This window comes from Vanessa atalanta, chromosome 11 (genome assembly GCF_905147765.1).
Source record: "Vanessa atalanta chromosome 11, ilVanAtal1.2, whole genome shotgun sequence".
NCBI lineage: Eukaryota > Metazoa > Arthropoda > Insecta > Lepidoptera > Nymphalidae > Vanessa > Vanessa atalanta.
In genome coordinates, this window is record NC_061881.1 from 8,151,618 (window position 1) to 8,170,936 (window position 19,319).

Genomic DNA, 19,319 nt, shown 5'->3' on the forward strand with positions numbered 1-19,319 from the left:
CCTGTTCCGCGAGTGGCCGACACGCGATCTTTTAACGAAGCACATACTTCTACTAGAACTTTTGTAGTAATATTTTAAAGACGGAAGTAAGGTACGGAACGCCATTGTGAAAACAAAGCCCAGAAATATATCAGGGAAGATAAGGAAGTATATTTGTAAGCGAGAATTTAATAGAGATATCAAAATCAAATTATACTTTATAAAAGCAATTTGAATATAAATTTTAGATGAGTTTGTTATTTACCGTTAGTTACCATTAGTTAGGAATGTAAATGATTTGCTCAGTAGTTTTGCTCAGGTAACTAGGAAAAAACATGGGCTCGTCACCGTTCGTATAACTTCATTTGACCACCTCACAAATATTGTTCTGGACTATACGTATATTTACCAAAAATCTCATCTGAGCGATTTAGAAACAGGCCATTAAAAATTAGCTTTATCGTGGCGGCAGGGTTTTGCTCAGGCCAGTCTGGACAGGTTCCACCCGCTCATCAAATATTCTACCGCCAAACAGCAATACTTAGCAATGTTGCGTTTCCGGTTTCAAAGATGAGTGAGTCAGTGTAACTACAGGCACAAGGGACACAACGTCTTGGTTTCCATGGTTAGTGCCGCATTGGCAAGGAATGGCCAATTTCTTTACAGCGCCATTGTTTATGGGCATAGGTCATAACTTACCATTTGCCCGTCCGCCAACGTATATCATAAAAAAAAACCACAAAGATGTTAGGGATTTTTTATTTGATAACGCATAAATAAAGTCACATTAAACATTTAAAAGAGATATAGTTTAGGTAGAGTGTGTATTAAATATTTCTAGATATTTCCACGTGTCTTATTAAGGAGTTAAGTTCTGGTTCATATTTTATCAAAAGTGATCATTAGGTGCAAAATTATAATTCAAATTCAATTCAAATAAGGGGTTACGCAAACCGAAACGGTTCTATGTTGCGTAACCTGTACAGAGATAACCATCTTGTATCCGATGTACGATTTGCATATTGAGGTATGCTATCAGGACATTCTGTTTCTATAATGTTTTCTTAATAAGATTCTCATCTTTCGTATCTCGTTTTCCACTTATTATAATCACGTGTGTGACGTAACAATTAATATAAGCCAAGTTACGGTTTTGCTTATGACGCAGATAGGTAAAGTCCCGCTGTTAGTAAGAGGATTAAGAACATATTCGACCTGGCTTCTCCTTTGACTTGGTGTTAACATATCTGTCGGATTTTTGCGGAATACCTCTTGATGTTTCATTGATGAGCTCATTTTCAGCTGAAATGGAATTATAAACAATATTAAAATGAATACACAATCAATAAATCTTGAAAACGTTCGTGTACCGATAATCTATATATATAAAAGCGTACTACGCAAACCACTCACTGTAGGTTCCTTATAGAGTGTAGACATCCACTAAGGACGGATTTTACGAAACTCCACCCTTAAAAACGGGGTTTGGAAGTTTGTGTTTTATAAATTTCGCGCTGGTAAAGCCGCAGGTTCAGCTAGGTAGCTTATTCGTTTCAATTGGGTAAATGTAATTATATTATTATTTCTCGTTCCTCTTTTTTTAACATTTGAACTAATAACTTAAAGACGGATCTGAGGTATCTAGTTCTGTACCTAGCAACATGTTCAAAGGCACACCATCTGTTGCAATGTAAGTTTTAAGTCAGATGCCTTAAGAATTATCCACTTCACTACTCTCCGTTGGTTCCGTGTTAAACCTGAGACCGGTTTGTAGCGGCCCCTTTCTCGGAAGGCGTGAGTAACAGAGTGTATGACGGATTTGTTGCAAATAAATGCTTTATCAATATAAGATGTTATTGAGTGTGTTGATTTGATATGGTTTTAATATTTAAGAAGTGTGTTTTATTTGTAAATGGAATTTCTTATTCCATTTTTGAATTAAAAATAGAAAGACTTTTATCAGAATTTGATTGGCCGCTTTAGCTTTACTGAGTGGTTTTTTAATTCTATATTAAAAAAAAATATATAAATAGAAAAAAGTAAACCAATATTTGGTTAATGTCCCACCGCTGGTCAAGGACTACATCTTCCTTTTTAGAGGAAAGTTGTATAATTACAAACCTTTCAAAGTTAATTTTTTGAAAACAAATGTTTAATATGATGATATAAAACTGGTCAACAAAACAATTTTTTTTTGGATTCTGTTACTTTTTTTGTTTTCATCTCAAATTGTCGCGTTTTTTTTTAAAAATGGCAACATTTTTTCTCTAACAGCTTTTGTTTTTGGGTTACAGTTAACCATCATTTACTAATTTTATTTAGATTTGCATTATTTATCGGACACTGAAATTGTAATTATTCGAACATCTAAACAAGTTACCAGCATTATGTAAAACAAAATATGACATTAAAATAGTAATATATACATTACATAAATCATTATTTAATTCATTTATTCTGTCACAAGTGCAACAAAATCCTTATGGTAATCTTCGTTATTGTACAAAGTTCATTCGCCTCTAATTTAAATAGTATTTGTATTGGAATAGGCAAACAGTTGGATCATCTGTTTTAGGTATTCACATCCAGTCCCAACTACCGTGTAGCATTACATTTGGAAACGTTCTTGAATTGCAAATGTTTCACGCGTCAATTTAATCTCATATTATTTTATACTTTTTATTAAATATTGATGAACTAGCGTTTGGGGTTGTATGACCGGTGTACGGCATAAAAAATCCCTTGAGGTTCAAGATTGCTTCCTACCAAAATTCATTAAATTCAGTGCAGTGGCTTGACCGTGAAAGAGCAAGAAACAACAAATAATATGATGTACGTTGCGATGATGATATCCCTGTTAATGTTTTTATTGACTACGGCTTAACTGAACGGCAAAGCAAACTGCAGTGGAGATATTATAATGCATAAAACTGTGAGCAATCACAGGTGGACTGTCGTCCATGTATCTCATAATCCCATGAATCGGAAATACATACATCCTTAACTCCTGTCTGCAACTGAGATTTTTTTGTCACAAAACTCTAAGACTTTTATCTGGAATTAAACCCCACAACTCAGGCATCTGACTTATAAGCTAAACAAACAAATGAACAAGATAAAATTACGAAATTAGAGTTTTTCTTTAAATAAAGGTACGGTACGGTAAAGGTAAGGTTATAGTATATAAAAAAATGATCTTGAATTGAAGCGCAGAGTTAATGACCTTAATAAATCTCAGTATCTTTTTTCATCTAATTTAATCAGTGTAATGCATTTCGTAATATTAAAACTGATCTAATCGCTTAAGTAACAAAATAATGAAGACAATATAAAATCGATAGAGATTTCAAAAAAGTTTAAATTTAGTTATTTTAATTATTTTGTTCTTTTTGGTAATCCAAAATTCCATATAAAAATATTAAATATTCTAATGTATTTAATGTAAGGCAATATAAGGGATTACGAATTTGTTTGAGTTAAAATATCTGCACTACAGAATGGCACGTGTTGAATGGGTTAATGTTGTGTTCGATTAACATAAAGTGTAAGAAAACTCCATTCGGATACAATCATTGATGATTAAAGGTTGATTCAGACCGTTTCGAATTCAATTAAAAAAAAAGTTAACGCGCTGTGCGCGGTTACTGGAGATGCGAGCGTCTCGCTGTGCCATTGACCCAAAACAACTTTTTGTGCGTATAACGGGACGGCACACTTGATTTCTTATTGACATTTAAGTTAATGGCTCTGTAAGGAAGTCTAGTAGACCAACTTGACAAGCTTGTCACTAAAATGCAGAAGAGATATGAGATGTGATGCACATTTGACAAAGATTTGTGGTTGAGTCAATGATTTTGATCTAGTCGGTGGTTACATCGTTGAGTACTTGAGTAATCTACAAACATCGACATACCTTCATTGCTTTACTATGTTTGTATATCGTTACAGTAAGTGCAAAAGGTTGTAAGTAAAATTATGTTTACTTTAAATCACAGCTAAGTAATTGATCTTTTCTTTGAAAATAGATAAGCAGATTGGGAAATGGATCACCTGACGGTATGTGATCACCAACGTCCATAGAGTTATGTTATGTACATATCTTGTGACTTTTTTTATATGGATTCTCTCATCTTTTAAATCGAAACACAGAAATATTAAGTATTAACTAACAGTATTGCTGTTTAGCGATACAATATGTTATGGAGAGTTTGACCCATACGGGCTTGCAAAAAGCCTTACCATCAAGGATTATTAAAATTCACAAAGTATTAAATTTTTTCTCTATGTTCTTTCCTATACAATAAATAATTTTATTTGTTAGGGATTCATCTACAAATGTTGGAGAGAGATTTGTTAAACATTGCTCTTATTATTTCTTGTAAATGTCAAATCAATGACGACAGTAAGTGAGCGTCCTGAGTGAGGACGCACCGGGCACGTGAATCCGCCAGCATAACGCAATTGTTCGTATGCGTGTTCGCTCATAGACCGGACAGGCTCACACTTTTCGAGTATTATCTTATTAGTTACGTACGCGTCGGATTTCGTGTGCGCCGTGCATCGTCTCTCAGGATGCGCACTAAAGCTTCGTCTAGATATGATCTAAAAATTTAAGTAAATATCCGTAACGTCGCTGCGATCATCGCGTGTTAATCCGATTGTAAAGTATCGTCATGTCGTCGACTTCGGAAGTCTATGAAAATTTAGCGTGATCGCGTCCTGTATGTACGTACGTACGCCTTTGAACGGTCCGAAAACCCGACTCGTGATGGATCGTAGCGTACCTGTATCCTTATCGAGACGCCATAACACCGGACCGTACCGAACGGCGTATTAATAGGAGTTTTTGGACCGCGACGATGATACGAAATTCATTAATTCAAAAAAACACAGCGACATACGATGCTTTAAAGCTGAAAATGTAAATTTAAAACCTAAAAATGGATATTAATTCATTTTACATACGACCTCTTTTTACTAATGAGGGGTATAAAAAAACATAAACGAGCGTTGAGTGTAATTTTATTATGGCATGCCATTTCCCTTAGAGCTCGTTAGCTGCTATGAGCATAAATTATAGATAAATTGCAGAAAAGGCGGCTTCGCCCACTTGGAATTCAGTTGGTAACGAAAATTCAACAAGAACTAGTGTATAATCCTTTAGCCTAATTAAAAATCGTTTCAATGGTTTAGCCTTGAAAGAAGAATAGGTAAACATAACATCTTAGTTCCCAAAGTTCGTGGCACATTGGTGATGTAAGGAATGGTTAATATTTCTTGTAGCGCCAATTTCTACGAGCGGTGGTGACCACTCACCATCAAGTGGCCCATTTGAACGTCCTACTTATATATGAAAATATAAAATACATTTAAGTTTAACAGGGTATTTATTTTTGTGGCATGGAAATGAATTATCTATTTACTATTGAGAGAAACAGTTTCATTTATAATTCCAGTTGAAAACCATCCATCATACAAAGTTTTTGTACATTTCTATGTAAAGTAGCAATTAGACGGACGTATCTATTAAATCGCGATATAATAAATCCTTAAAAAGTGATGTAAAAAATAGAATATAGAAAGGTTGATGATTACTTATAATAATAATAATTTACCGAGGGCGGTAGGCCTATCCCTTCGACGGATGATCCCAGCGAGTTTTTCAAGTAACCATTTTTTACATTTTAGTGTCAGGTACCAAAGTGGCCTCTTATACCCTCCTGTATATTACCCATAGTGCAAAATATTGTCATACACTCAGTAATTAGCTTTAGAAAATATTCTTATTAACTATTAACCAATAGGAAGGAATGTACAAATTACATGTAATTATCTCGAAGATATTATTCTCGAATCGTACTAATATATGTCAAACAGTTATATAGATCAGACCTGTTATGTAAATATTAGAATACCCCGTTTAAGATAGCAGATAAGTAAATAAATCTTATAGTTGGAAGCTAGATCATAGATATAAATAATTAGCTTCCCGCCGTCGGCAATTGTTCTACGATTACTAAGGTGCATATATACAAATCTCTTGCAACTAAATACTAGTGCAGTTCGCTAATTAGCAAATGAAAATATCGTTTACCTTACTTTATATATAAAAATTGGTTAGTAAATATAGGTTACATGAGACCTTTGAAATTCATTGAAAATAAAAAATAAAATGAGAGCAAACAACAAATTTCAGTTAAAATCTAAATTCGAATTTTAAACTCTTATCTGTGTTACAAATTCATACGCTATAGCAATAACACGGAATCATAATTACATCGAACTCCATAGAGATTATATTATTTTCATAAAATGATTTCAAAGTATAAAAAGTCGTAACGAACATTATTTAATCCAGCAAATTGAAATCTATGTCCACAAATTAGCAGAAATCCCCACGTCTAATATGTTAGGCGACCAACATACAGCCTGCTTCCACTCTATTGACATTATCTCATGGCTCAACGCCTCCTATCTCTAATCGCTTACATGGCGATAGGGAGATAGCGTACTGGTAACGTACAAGATACGTAAATGCGTGAATTTTAATTGAATATACCTTAGGTTTAATGCTTCAGTAATTGAAGGAGATTTGTGATCGGTCATAGATAAATTAATTTTGAATTTTTCGTTAATAGTTTTGTATTTTTTGTCGTGCTCCGGTTTGAAGGGTGAGTGAGCCAGTATAACTACAGGCTCAAGGGCCATAACATCTTAGTTCCCAAGGTTGGTGGTGCATTGGTGATGTGAAGAATGGTTAATATTTCTTACAGCGCCATTGTCTATGGGCGGTGGTGATCATTGACCATCGGGTGGCCCATTAGCTGGTCCGCCTACCTATATCATAAAAATAATGTTTATTACAAAGGCAAGATGAGTAACAATAAACAAATTTTTATTTTCAATCAATGATGACGTTCACCATCAAGGTCAAAGTTGTTTATATAATTTTTTAAACAGAGATGACTTAATGCATAGGATTAATTAAAGATCGCGCAAATAATTTGTACAAATTGATACTAATTCAATAGTCGGAATCGTGAGGAATTATTTATAGGAAGGATTTAAGATGTATTCATTTAATGGAACCCGTTAGTGGAGCGTAGATTAAACACCGAATCCCTCTACCTTAATAGGAGAGGAGACCTTTGCCCCACAGAGGGACATTTACGGTTTGTTACTTATTAAGAGCATTACAATAACAACTGCCATTAGAACGGAGATAAATCCCGCCGTTTTGTGAGTAAAGTCGCACAAACTGGCTAGTAAAGACAAAAAACAAAATAAAAAAAACGATATATAATATATGAGTGGGTGTCAATGTGTGTTTTTACATTTGTCTTGTTGTTGTTGTAAAAAACTTTCCTTCGTATTATTATAAGTATTTTTTATTTTAAAGTAATATGTGTTTGTTTTTTATGTATGTGTTCGTTCATGTGCGTTTTTACATGTATTATGTTGGTGTTATATGCATGTGTGACGAAACATTTTGCCGTGCTATTGTAGAATGAAAACTGCACTTCACTATGACACAGTGTCCTCTCTGCTTAAATAGTGTTTTTTAATTTATTTAAAGGGCAACTTTTCAAATCATGATGTAAAGAACGGAAATAGATATCAAATACATTAATAATTTACTAAAAAACCTAACGTTATATATCAAGAAAGCAAGCTTTGCCACTATTTAAGGTCTTATAGATTAGTTTATAGATTAATCGCATGAGTTTTATGGCCTTAGTTAGATGGTTGTTGTAAGTACGACATTTATTACTCCGTACTTGAATAATTTTATGTCCAAGTGTTATGGGAAATGAGGTAAAGTAAATAGTTTAAACATACCTCGCATAATGCGGTAATTATTTGTATTTATAAGATAAGTATATAAATTTTGAATAATCAGTTTGACGTTTATTACGTATCCATTTAGGTATTTGTAGAAAAATAAATCTTGTAGTATTAAAAATATAATTTTCGAAGAGCGATGATTCTTGTAAAACTTACTCTTACAGTATTTTAATCCCTAGTTTTTGTTTTTTTTTTTTTTATTATTATACAAATAGTATATTATAATTTATGCTGTTACATATACAGCATAAATTTGACTGCGTTTACATTTTAATAAAAAATATTTATTAGATGTAGAAAATTGTTTCTAAATTTCATAAATAAATACTAACTTATTATAGATAGTCAAAGTAAAATTCACCATGTATTCGAAAAATAAAATTCCCTGACCCGAGTTGAACAGGCGAAAGAAACTCAATTGTTTTTTAAATTCCATTTTTGAAATTGTTTCCAATTTTTTATATGTTTGTCAAATAGGTCTTCTGCCTATGTTTGTTCCACAAGCGTTATTAAAACAGTTTTAAAAAAATATATAATATGGATTTTATCTATCTAATAGTCAACACATTTCAACGTCTCGTCTGTGTCATGACAATTAATCATGTAAGCCCTTACATATCATCTTCATATATAATGGCATGTCATCACCGCTTTTACATAAGCACGACGCTGACCCGCAGAAATTAAACCCAACTAACGATTCAAGAAACAACATTAAGTTTTGTGTAAATATATTTAAAGTCTATTTTGCAATGTTGTAAATATTTCAAATGTCTTATTTGATTTTGTTTTAAAAAGGTGAAGTCATTGGACATGATAATATTTAATGTTGTATGTAATATTCTTTACGTCATATCACTGTTTGAATTATGTGTTTATATCAAATATATCTCTTTATTTATGATTGTTAACCAAGAACATGATATTTATGCTTGTTTTGTCAATAACCTAAATTTATAGTGGGTGCAATTGCTCAGTTCAGCTAATAAAAACTTTTTCCAGAAAACGAAGCGTCATCGAAAGACGCTTCGTTTTCTGGATTAAGTTTTGTGTATATTGTCTCGGTCAATTTTTAGTTAGCCATTAATAAACATTTTTTTTATGATATCGGTAGGCTGACGAGCAAATGGGCTACCTGATGGTAAGTGGTCATTACCACCCATAGAAAATGGCATTGTAAAAAATATTAACCATACCTTACAAAACCGTTGCGCCACTCACCCTTTAAACCGGAACACAACAATACTGAATACTGCTGTTTGGCGGTAGAATATCTGATGAGTGGGTGGTACCTACCCAGACGGGCTCTCACATAGCCCTACTATCAAGTACTAAAAAAAATGTTTCCTAATTTATTAGTAAGACAGTTCTAGCTCAATACCCGGCGTTGCAATTCCTCTTTGATATAAAATAATGTCTTAAACAAATTACGTTTAATTATTTTGCGTCACCGAATGTATATAATGTGTCACGACGATCTGTTGAACGGCATAAAGTTGATGCACCTCCATTTAGCGGCAAGTTTAAAAAAAAAGGGATTGTATAAAGCCCTTTTCCAGAAAAAACACATTTGTACCAACTTTCACGCTAATCGGTCGCGTTGATGTCCATGAATATCAAACAGATAACAATAAAGTACATTTTTATATATAGGATAACAATCTTTGTTATTATTCTTTTGATGCAATGTTATGCTATCGGTACTTTGAATCTTACGTTCCATAATTATGATGTTTTCCTGGTATATTTATCTGGTATGAAAAGAAATAAGACAAAAACACCGATTGCTTATAAACAGAGAACAAATTAAACCAAATTGCACCCATCCGTCTGTCATAGAAGACGAGAATATATTTCGTTTCGTAATAGGCGTTGTTATTTACGCAAGGAATAAATGTTAGACAAAACGCGCAATTCCCACTTTGAGCATGAACATCCTTATAATTTTAATAACGAAATCACGATCGTGGGAGAACATTTAAGCATTTAGAACTCAAAATGCGAACAGTCACGTTATACATTCGTCAAGCTCCAAGCCTAATTTTCTTCCTGCTTATGAGACTATTTGTCAAGGAACGCGAAGGGTTTAATGTGAAGCAACAATGGACGTTATAACTATCTTCATGAATGTGATGTTTTGTATTTCCTCATCTACTTAATTTTATAATGAAGTAAGTATATGAGGTAAATTATTTAGAATAATAAAATGCAAATCACACGTTTTGTGACGATTGGTGGACTTGATCCTTGTTTTAAAGGTCAGTTTTAATATGTTTTAGTAAACACAGCTAAAGACAGTTAATAAATGAATTACATTTGTTAGAAGAAAATTAAACTGAAATGTATCGGCATTCGTTTTAGGATTGTAGAAGATCACTTTGAAATTTAACAAATGAGTAAAATATATCATATAATAATATAGATATCGGAAGAAGACACGTGAATGATCGGCGCACCCAATCTTAATATTTTGCTAAATAACTTTAAAACGGTCTTTAACATATTTAGTCGTTCCGTATAGAATAGTTAACATTTGTTTGCGTTAGTCACGTAGTTGCGATCACGAATCCACGATTAAGAATCTCGTATAATTTTGCAACTAGGTGTGCCTTGCGTTTACTTTTTTGTCCATACCTTATCATACATTTGTCGTAAACCTTGACATTTAATATTTCCATTTAAAAAAGAAACGTGTGATGTCATATTACATGCATATGTGAAAGGAAAATAAAACGTCGCCTTTTGGTATTTATTTGCACTTTAAAAGGTTTTCGACGTTGAATAATTGTTATAAATTAACTTCATTCAAAATCTCTACGCGGTTTTTATGTAAGTATGTTTGGTAAAACGTGACAAGCACAATAAAAAATTGACCGTAAAAGTTCCTTTGACGAATCTCTTTATGAATTGACGTTCATACAATTTGTACAATAATACAAAAGACGCTACACCGACAAAGGTGTTTTTCGACGCAGATAGTATCTAATATTCAGTATTAAATTATTACGAATCACTTTGAAAGGAAATAGTATAGCGCAAAAATATTTCCATACTCAACGTGATCCAATACACCATAAGAGCAAAACGTCGATTTACGTCATTCCCATCCCTTTATATCTTAGTATCGCACGTGTCTAATATGCTGCGTTCATTGCTTCTGCATTAGATTCTCTTGGGTAATTGAAGAATTTATTGATATCATATTAATTATGAATATGCTATAGATTTCGCGTCGGTGTAAAAAATAATTGCTTCGGATAGGAGAAATATTTTTAGTAGGATATTGTTAAGTGCAATAGCCATATAATGTAGGAATTTTAAATTTCAGGTGAACATAAAGACATAATAGCTCCTTGTAATTAATTATAAACCAGTATCCTAATCAGGATTGGTTGAAACCAGTACAACTTCGGACTAGTCGAAGAGTTATATTGAAAATTTTGGAATATGAACGGCATTAAATATTTACTTTTTTTTTATCATCAATGACATAAAGTTTGCATATTTTTGCGTAATCCTAATTTTTGTCACGCCATCATATTTTCTTTGTTTTATAATACATCCACTTTATAATATAATTTATCTCCCGTATATTATTCTAATATATACCTTTTCTTATTTACAGACATAAATGACGTTGAAATTATGAAGAATAGATTGCTTTCAGGTAAGTCCACAGACGAAATACATTGTGCAAACAGCTGTGCCATAACGTATACAATGGAGTTATTCTGGCATTAATCGACAATCTATTATCGATGTCTGCTCCGTTAGTGAAGTGATGGGTGTGGCTTAGCTTAGAATTAGTCTATCAGCCTACACATTTTATAAAGATTAAATTAATCAATACATATCGACACGTGAAATGATTTACTGCTTAATATTTATCTTGCGAAAACGAGAGATTTGGAGCATATTAAGAAACAAGGAACTGGTTTAACGAACTAATTTAATTCATGGAATGTATTATTAATTATTGCAAAAAAATGATTTTCCTAAAATACGTTCAAATTAAATATTCATGTTCGTCCAATAAGATTCAGATGATTGTTATGTTGTAAGCTTATAGTTCGCATGCTGTTCGAATACTGAGTTTAGTAATGTCGCAAATACGCCCAGTTTCAACACACTTGCTTAAAATGACAATGTAGACGCACTTTATCGTGCACTCTGAAAATTCTACCTAATATTTATCAGTTATAAATCAATTCACTGAGCTATTATTTAAATTAATATACGATAGTAGAATTAGCGAACAGATATGTCAAATGTTTTAGTTGTTCTAATTCATGTGCTAACGGTTTTGTTTGAGTTGACTTTACGACTCGTGATTTCGGACACAGAGGAATCTATGTGTTTACTTTACCATTGCTGTTGTGACTGTTGATTCAACACATGGAACTATTTTGAATTTTATTACTTCCATTTAGATTCATTTCGTATGTAATATGAAACAATAATTTATTTAACTTAGAGTTTATTTTGAATTAAAGTGATAACAATTATTTTATTTTTAATCATATATAACAACACAAATAGGCATCCATTCGCTGTTTAAAACAGTCTGTTAGATTGTTTGTGGGGCTAGAAATACCGCCTGGAGCCCCCTGGCTAACAATACAAGTTTTGTAATGTAGACCAGATCTCGAAGCGAACTTGCGTCAGCTTCATAACCTTAAAGAAAAAAATAATCATGTTACCTTATCTACTTTTAAAACGTCTAATTCATAAATAAAATATTGAATGTTCTCACGTATTTAATTCTGTCTATTATGCTGTTTTAGTTAAATTGCCTCATTGACTACCAAATAACTATAGACCACACGTAATTCTGCACGCTACTTTGAAATCGCATTAAGTAAATCTTTTGCCGAACACGAACCTTTGGCTAATAAGGTCTTTTACAGTTTCAAAAGGCTCACCGAATGTATTTGTAAGAAAACAGGTGACATTATTTATTATAGAAGCCTTTCTATTTAACAATTTATGCATTTTAATTAATATGCCTTTCAATGAATTGTATAAAAAAAAATGAGTACAAGTAACTCCGTGTGTTACACAAGATGTATAATAACTAGAAGCCGTTCTAAACAAACAATGCATTTACACGTTCGTTTAAAGTGCATGTTTGAAATATTTGCCCGTATGTTTCGTATTTCAAGCAACTAACGGTATTTTGTTGGCCTCGTTTGAGGTGATAATGTTTCTCTAACCGATTGTTGATTAGAGTAAGGAGCAAGAGGACGTACCGTAAATTATAGGTTCGATGAATTTGATGTTTAAAAACGATTGCCCATCAAGAAAATTACAGATTGTAACTTCGACGGAATACGTTACAAATATATCATTTTAACACTTTTATACATGTAGGTATATTTCGAAGGTATTTCAATTATATATATATGTATAATTAACTTTCCTTTAATGGAAGAATACATGTTAAATGAGTAAATTTTTTAAATTATAAAGTCCTACATGTTATTTTTGTGTAAAGTTTTAAGGCTTTGAGTATCATCGTCTCATCGTAAAATTTACCGCCAAATAAAAATGCTTTGTATGGTTTGGTTTCGGTTTAAAGGGCGAGTGAACCAGTGTAATTCAAGGCACAAGGAACTTAACAGCGAAGTTTCTAAGGATGGTGGGCGCATCAACAATATGTGAGATGGTTAATATTTACGATGTCTATGAGCGGTGGTGACCACTTACAATCAGGTGGCCCATTCCTAGTCTACCTTACCTTTACTTTACCTGAGGTTCAAACTTAGGAAAGCACCACTGCATGTTCATGAGGAAACATCGTTAGGAAACCTGCACGTGTCTAATATTCATAAAATTTCGTCAAATGTGTATCTATCAACCCGCATTGGAACAACGTATTGATATAAGCTCCCAAACCTTCATAAAGGGACGTTACTTTACTTTGAGTTAAAGTGAATTTTAATACAGTTTCAACATCAAAACTCACCAGATAGTAGTACGTTGTTTATTTAGCATTTAAATCTAAATACATATATCGTTATTGTTCAAGTCATGTCGTTTGTTAGTCAACATACATTCTATCTTTGTCTTGGTCACTATCATCAATTCTCTTAGTTGTCGTCCTACATCTTTGCTCTTATACTAACAGCTTGTTTATATCGTAGCAGATTCGTTAAGGGCCGGTCCTGTTTTTATTAGTTCCCTTTCTTTTTTGTTAACAAAAACTCGAATGAGATATTGCTCGTGATGACTTCGACGTTAAGAATTCGCTTTATTAATTAGAATCAGAATTTAATCAACAGAATGCAAAACTGATTAAAGAAAATGATTGTTCTTAAGTTACTCAATTGAAGTAAATGTTAATAGGTCGTTACACTAAAGACACGAGCGCCGCGTAATTGAAAACAAAACAAACCATTAATAAAAAGTTCAAAAACACATATTATGTTATAAAATTCGTTATTTCGACTTAAATATAAAATGACCAAGTTACAGAGCAAAATAAAAAAAAATCTTTGAGATGAGTTGTTTTTGTTTTTAATATAATATTATTTTTAATAAAATATTCGTATTTTTAATGGGCGGTGGGTTTGTACAGTTATAAATTTATAGTCGTTAATTGCACGTTCTAGTCGCGTCTCTTTATTTCCAATCGACCAGTTTTTTTAATTAATGTTTTAATTACTTTGTTAAATAAAGTGTGAGAGTTCGATTCTTATCTTATCATCGTATTCTACATATTATAACTATAAACGAGTCTAGTAGCTGTCTATACAATATTGATTGATTTGGTTTTTTAAATTTAGAGTACGTTTAAATGTGTTTTGACGTGAAGTGTCTTAGTGGTTTTATAAGTGTTTACTTTACATTAACCATTCATTTCATGTTCTTTTACCAGCAAATAGATAGTGAGGGAACCTGTTTCAAAATGCTGTTAACTATTGACTCAATAGAGGATTGTGGCGAGTTGTATCGAACTTTTCCTTAAAGCATTATAGTGGCGGGATTACACTGTCAAATCTGTATCCAAGGTTTGCATCACATAGGGAGACATGTCATAACAATTATTTATTATAAGAATTGATAACATTAAGTGCTTCAATATATATACAAATATGAATTAAAAATAGTTACTGTATAAATCTTGATCGCGTGGAATGGTGGCAAGAATGCTAGCATCATTTCCCCGTTGAATCGCAATTCCGATCCTCTGGGCTAAAAACGAACCAGCCCTCTTGTCACCAGTGGAGGCGATAAGGCGAGGTGATATACTTTTGATGAAGCTTTTTGCACCATTACTCCAAGGGCCAATAAGTCGTCTGTACCAAAGAATGTGCTGTACAATCTTTAATTCTTGTATTATACATAAAGCATTGATAGAATAGTTAACAATTATCACAATAAAATTCCACATAATGTATCAGATTTTATTCTCCGTAATAACACACGTGTTATAGTCAGAACTCTATCTTAGTCGAAAATATTCCAATGTTCCACCAATTAGTTAAACTTAATTTTAACGTAAAACCTAGTTTCGGTTACGTGCTATCTGTGTGTAGTTGTACATTACTTGGTCTTATAATGTCCCTCTACGTTATTCTGAATACGCTTGAGATGACACATTTTCCTACTTTTATTTAATTTACATTACTAGACATATGTAATTTTGACTGAAAAGCGTTTTGACCGTAACATACATGGTATAATTTATTACGATCAGGAATCGTAAGTACAAGACAACCGCTATATTTAAGTTCGATGTCCGAAGCACGTACGAATTATGAGTCATCGTTGAATGAACAGTTTTTACTACGTCTTTTTGCGTATACGATTTGGGCTTGAAACGTACTCATGTTATTATTCGATGAGACTTGTTTGATAATGTAGAATTTAGCTGTTTGTACAAGTTTTATAACGGATTTTTATTAAACATATTTTTTATTTGTTGTTAATTTTTAAATTCTTTGATCGAAATCAATTTCATGGATATTAATATGTGAGGATAATCCATACTAATATTATAAACGCGGAAGTAACTTTGATTATCTATTACGCTTTCACGGTTTAAACACTTAGATGAAATCCTTTATGGTTCCCCTTGAACCTTAAGGAAGTAAAATAGCTTCTTTATAATTAGCTCTAATGACAAAGTTCAACAATAATTTTCTAACCTAAAAAATACTACTTATAATTGAGGGAGATTTCTAAATATTATCTTAGTAAAATAAAAGCATAAATACAGTCCTGGTCGTAGAAGAACAGAAAATAGTGGGGAACCTTTGATTCCACTCCAATCCAGGGCAGCTGCGAATAAAATCCAGTTAGCTTTAATATTTAATGCCCGCCGATAAGAGTTGACACTAGAAGACTTGTTAGAATTATTAATGTCAGTGCATCTGTGAACCATTTTATTATTATTATAGAAGATATACTATTATTATTAATTGTTTGTACTGTTAAAACTTAGACAAATTTATCCCTTCCAACTTTAATATTTAAAAAAAAAAAACTATTATAAATTAACATATGCTTGCGTAATAAAAAAAATTAAAAAATAAAACCACAACTACTTTCATAAGTCATTTCATAATCATATTAGGTTATCTATAGCTAGTGTTAAAAAAATTAATGGACTTGTCAGAAAAAGGAAAAACAGCTTTAGAAGTGCCACGTGAATTGTTTCGACTAGGCGCCTGTACTAGGCTTAATCCGACCGTCGTTTATATAACTGTCAATTAACAAAACATAATAATCGTTGGAAATGATTTTATTGTGATTATTTTTTTAAAACATATTTCAATACCTTTTAAATGTTATTGCAATCTCAACAAAAGTTATACAACGTAACTTTTATATATATATAAGCTATTATGTAATTTAGAGAGCCGAGATGGCCCAGTGGTTAAAACGCGTGCATCTTAACCGATGATTTCGGGTACAAACCCAGGCAGGCACCACTGAAATTTCATGTGCTTAATTTGTGTTTATAATTCATCTTGTCCTCGGCGGTGAAGGAAAACATCGTGAGGAAACCTGCATGTGTCTAATTTCAACGAAATTCTGCCACATGTGTATTCCGCCAACCCGCATTGGAGCAGCGTGGTGGAATATGCTCCAAAAACGTTCTCCTCAAAGGGAGAGGAGGCCTTTATCCCAGCAGTGGGACATTTACGGGCTGCTAATGCTTAAAAAAATAATTATGTAATTTTACTAACCGTACCTTTGCTACTATTTACATTTCTCAACAACAAACACAATATTAGTAGAGATGACAAAAATGTAATACAAAAAGTTAAAGAATATCTCTATTGGATTGTAGAGTTGAGATAGCGTGGTCTCTATCCTAGGCTTAAATTCTGATCGTGGTGATTCAAGATAAGGGATAGCTATACCGATCTCTTGTGGTACCGTTGCAGTACTATCGCTAAATTATCGCTCACGTTTCGCTACCGCTGGCGCCCTTTTAATACGGTTCACTTGAATAACGACGTTTTTAAAATCTATCACAATGATATGAGAGAATCTATCGATTCTAAACTCATATTTTAAATATTGATGTGTGTTTGTTTATCTGCCTTTCTTTCGCCGTGCTTAAACAATTGATCGCCGTGGTTTTTTGCATAGAGTTCATGGGTCAGGTTGTGATTTCGATATTGATTTTTTCACTCAAACCCAAAGGTATTAGGATAATACTTCGCGTTGGGAAACAAAAAAATATTGGGTTTTCTCGAACCTATATTGACACAAGTGTCGAGCAGCTTAGAGCTGAGAGCATTAATTAATACATGATAATAAATAACCATAATATTTTCAGTATAAATGCATATTATCTTATTTATTTGTGGTATGTATGGCTGCAGACAAGAAGAAGAGTTTACATACCAGTTTTACTTAAAATAGTTTAAAATATGTTATTGTTTCACATATGTTAATTATAACACGAATCGAATCAGAAGCGTTGCGATAACACTTACATAATCCTAAATCCTAATTATAAATAGTATAATTAAGATCGTGATACCATATGCCTCGGTTATGGAGGTTATTTTGAGGTCGATTCAGGTTATCTCGAATCTTTTAGCTTCTGCTTTACCTCGTTGCGTTCTTAGTAATTGCTTCTCACACGTGCAGATTTCCCACGATTAATATTTCAGTGTCAAGTGTTGATCGTATCATTGACTGGTCGTGTGTGCTTTATGTACGAATTTATTAATACAAATAATTCATAAATATAATTCCAAGGCGATAAAAATAAGGCGAATAAAATACGCAGAGTTATTATTGTATTTAGTCAATGCTCGCTTATTTTTATTTCTCTTTTTTATTTATTTTTATTTAGTTATTGATTATAAATATATAATTCCAGTAAGAACTATTGGTAAATTCATTCAAAATATGGCATCTATACCTTTTGTTTTATTTATAGTTGCCATTCTACTCCTTTTCACTTTGCTAGAACGTAAAACTCATTACTGTTTGGTGGTAAATAACTTGTTAATTGATGGTATTACCGACATACCGTTAGAGCCTTATTAACATTTAACGATTTCCCTAACTTAAGTATGATTTGGTAATAAACGTAACTAATATTAGACGTAAGTTATGCTATGAAATCATACGTATTATATTCGAAAAATTATCAGCTGAGCTCGAAGGAAATTTAGCAAAGAGGTTGATTATGGAATAATATGAAAATTTATTGCTCATTATTTTAATTAGAACGTAATAATAGAATGTTATACATATTTCATTATTCGAATATCATTATCATAACATATTGAGGCAATTATAGTTACACTGCGGTGTGATTGCGGTCGAGCAATACTTGATAGGTTTTCAGTGCTCGTTAAAATTGGCCGGTGCTAACACCGTTACAGAAACGGTGAAATCCGCTCCGTATTGTTTATCGATAAAAGTAATAAATCTAAAGTAATAACGCCATTATTCTATTGTTGCGCTCAGTAAGAGTTGACGTTAATTTTGTTCAGTGGGATATTGTGTAGAACATGCTGTATCTGATCATTTGTTATCAAGTGAAGTAAAGGCTTTCTTGAAAGTAATATGTTCGGTTTGTTTACGTTAATGTTTAAATTGTCTCAAACAAATGAAATGCTGTAAGATTTATTTACATATTTAATATTAATGCAAGAGTGAATATCGGATTTGGACGCATAACATTTATTATTCACTTCAGTCGTTTTCACACGTTGCTTACGTTTGATATTTAGTATTAAGTTTTTCGAAAAAGGATTCATTTGGTTCCTACAGATAGTCAACTTCTCATTTCACATCATTAGAGACGAAATTTTCAAAACTATATCTGTATAAACAATAAAAAGTTTTTATAAAGTCATACGTGTTAGCGGATTGGCAAATCGGCCTCCTGATGGTAATTGACCACCACTGTACGTAGATTTGGTATTGGTATTGTAGGAAATATTAATCATTATATCTCTTGCCTAAAGTTACACTGGTTCACTCGCCCTCTTAACCATAACACAACAATTCTAAATATT

General features: G+C 32.4%; 1 protein-coding gene across 3 annotated transcripts in view; it reads left to right on the forward strand.

Moving 5' to 3' along the window:
* LOC125067140 (cadherin-99C) overlaps positions 1 to 19,319 on the forward strand; it is a 132,942-nt gene that overhangs the window by 41,422 nt on the left and 72,201 nt on the right. For 2 of the 3 annotated variants that reach the window (XM_047675513.1, XM_047675514.1), the window contains exon 2: positions 11,450 to 11,491. The exons of the other annotated variant lie outside the window; for it this stretch is intronic. The gene's annotated coding sequence lies outside the window, so the exon portion shown is untranslated. The remainder of the gene's footprint in view (positions 1 to 11,449; positions 11,492 to 19,319) is intronic. 3 annotated transcript variants of the gene reach the window in all.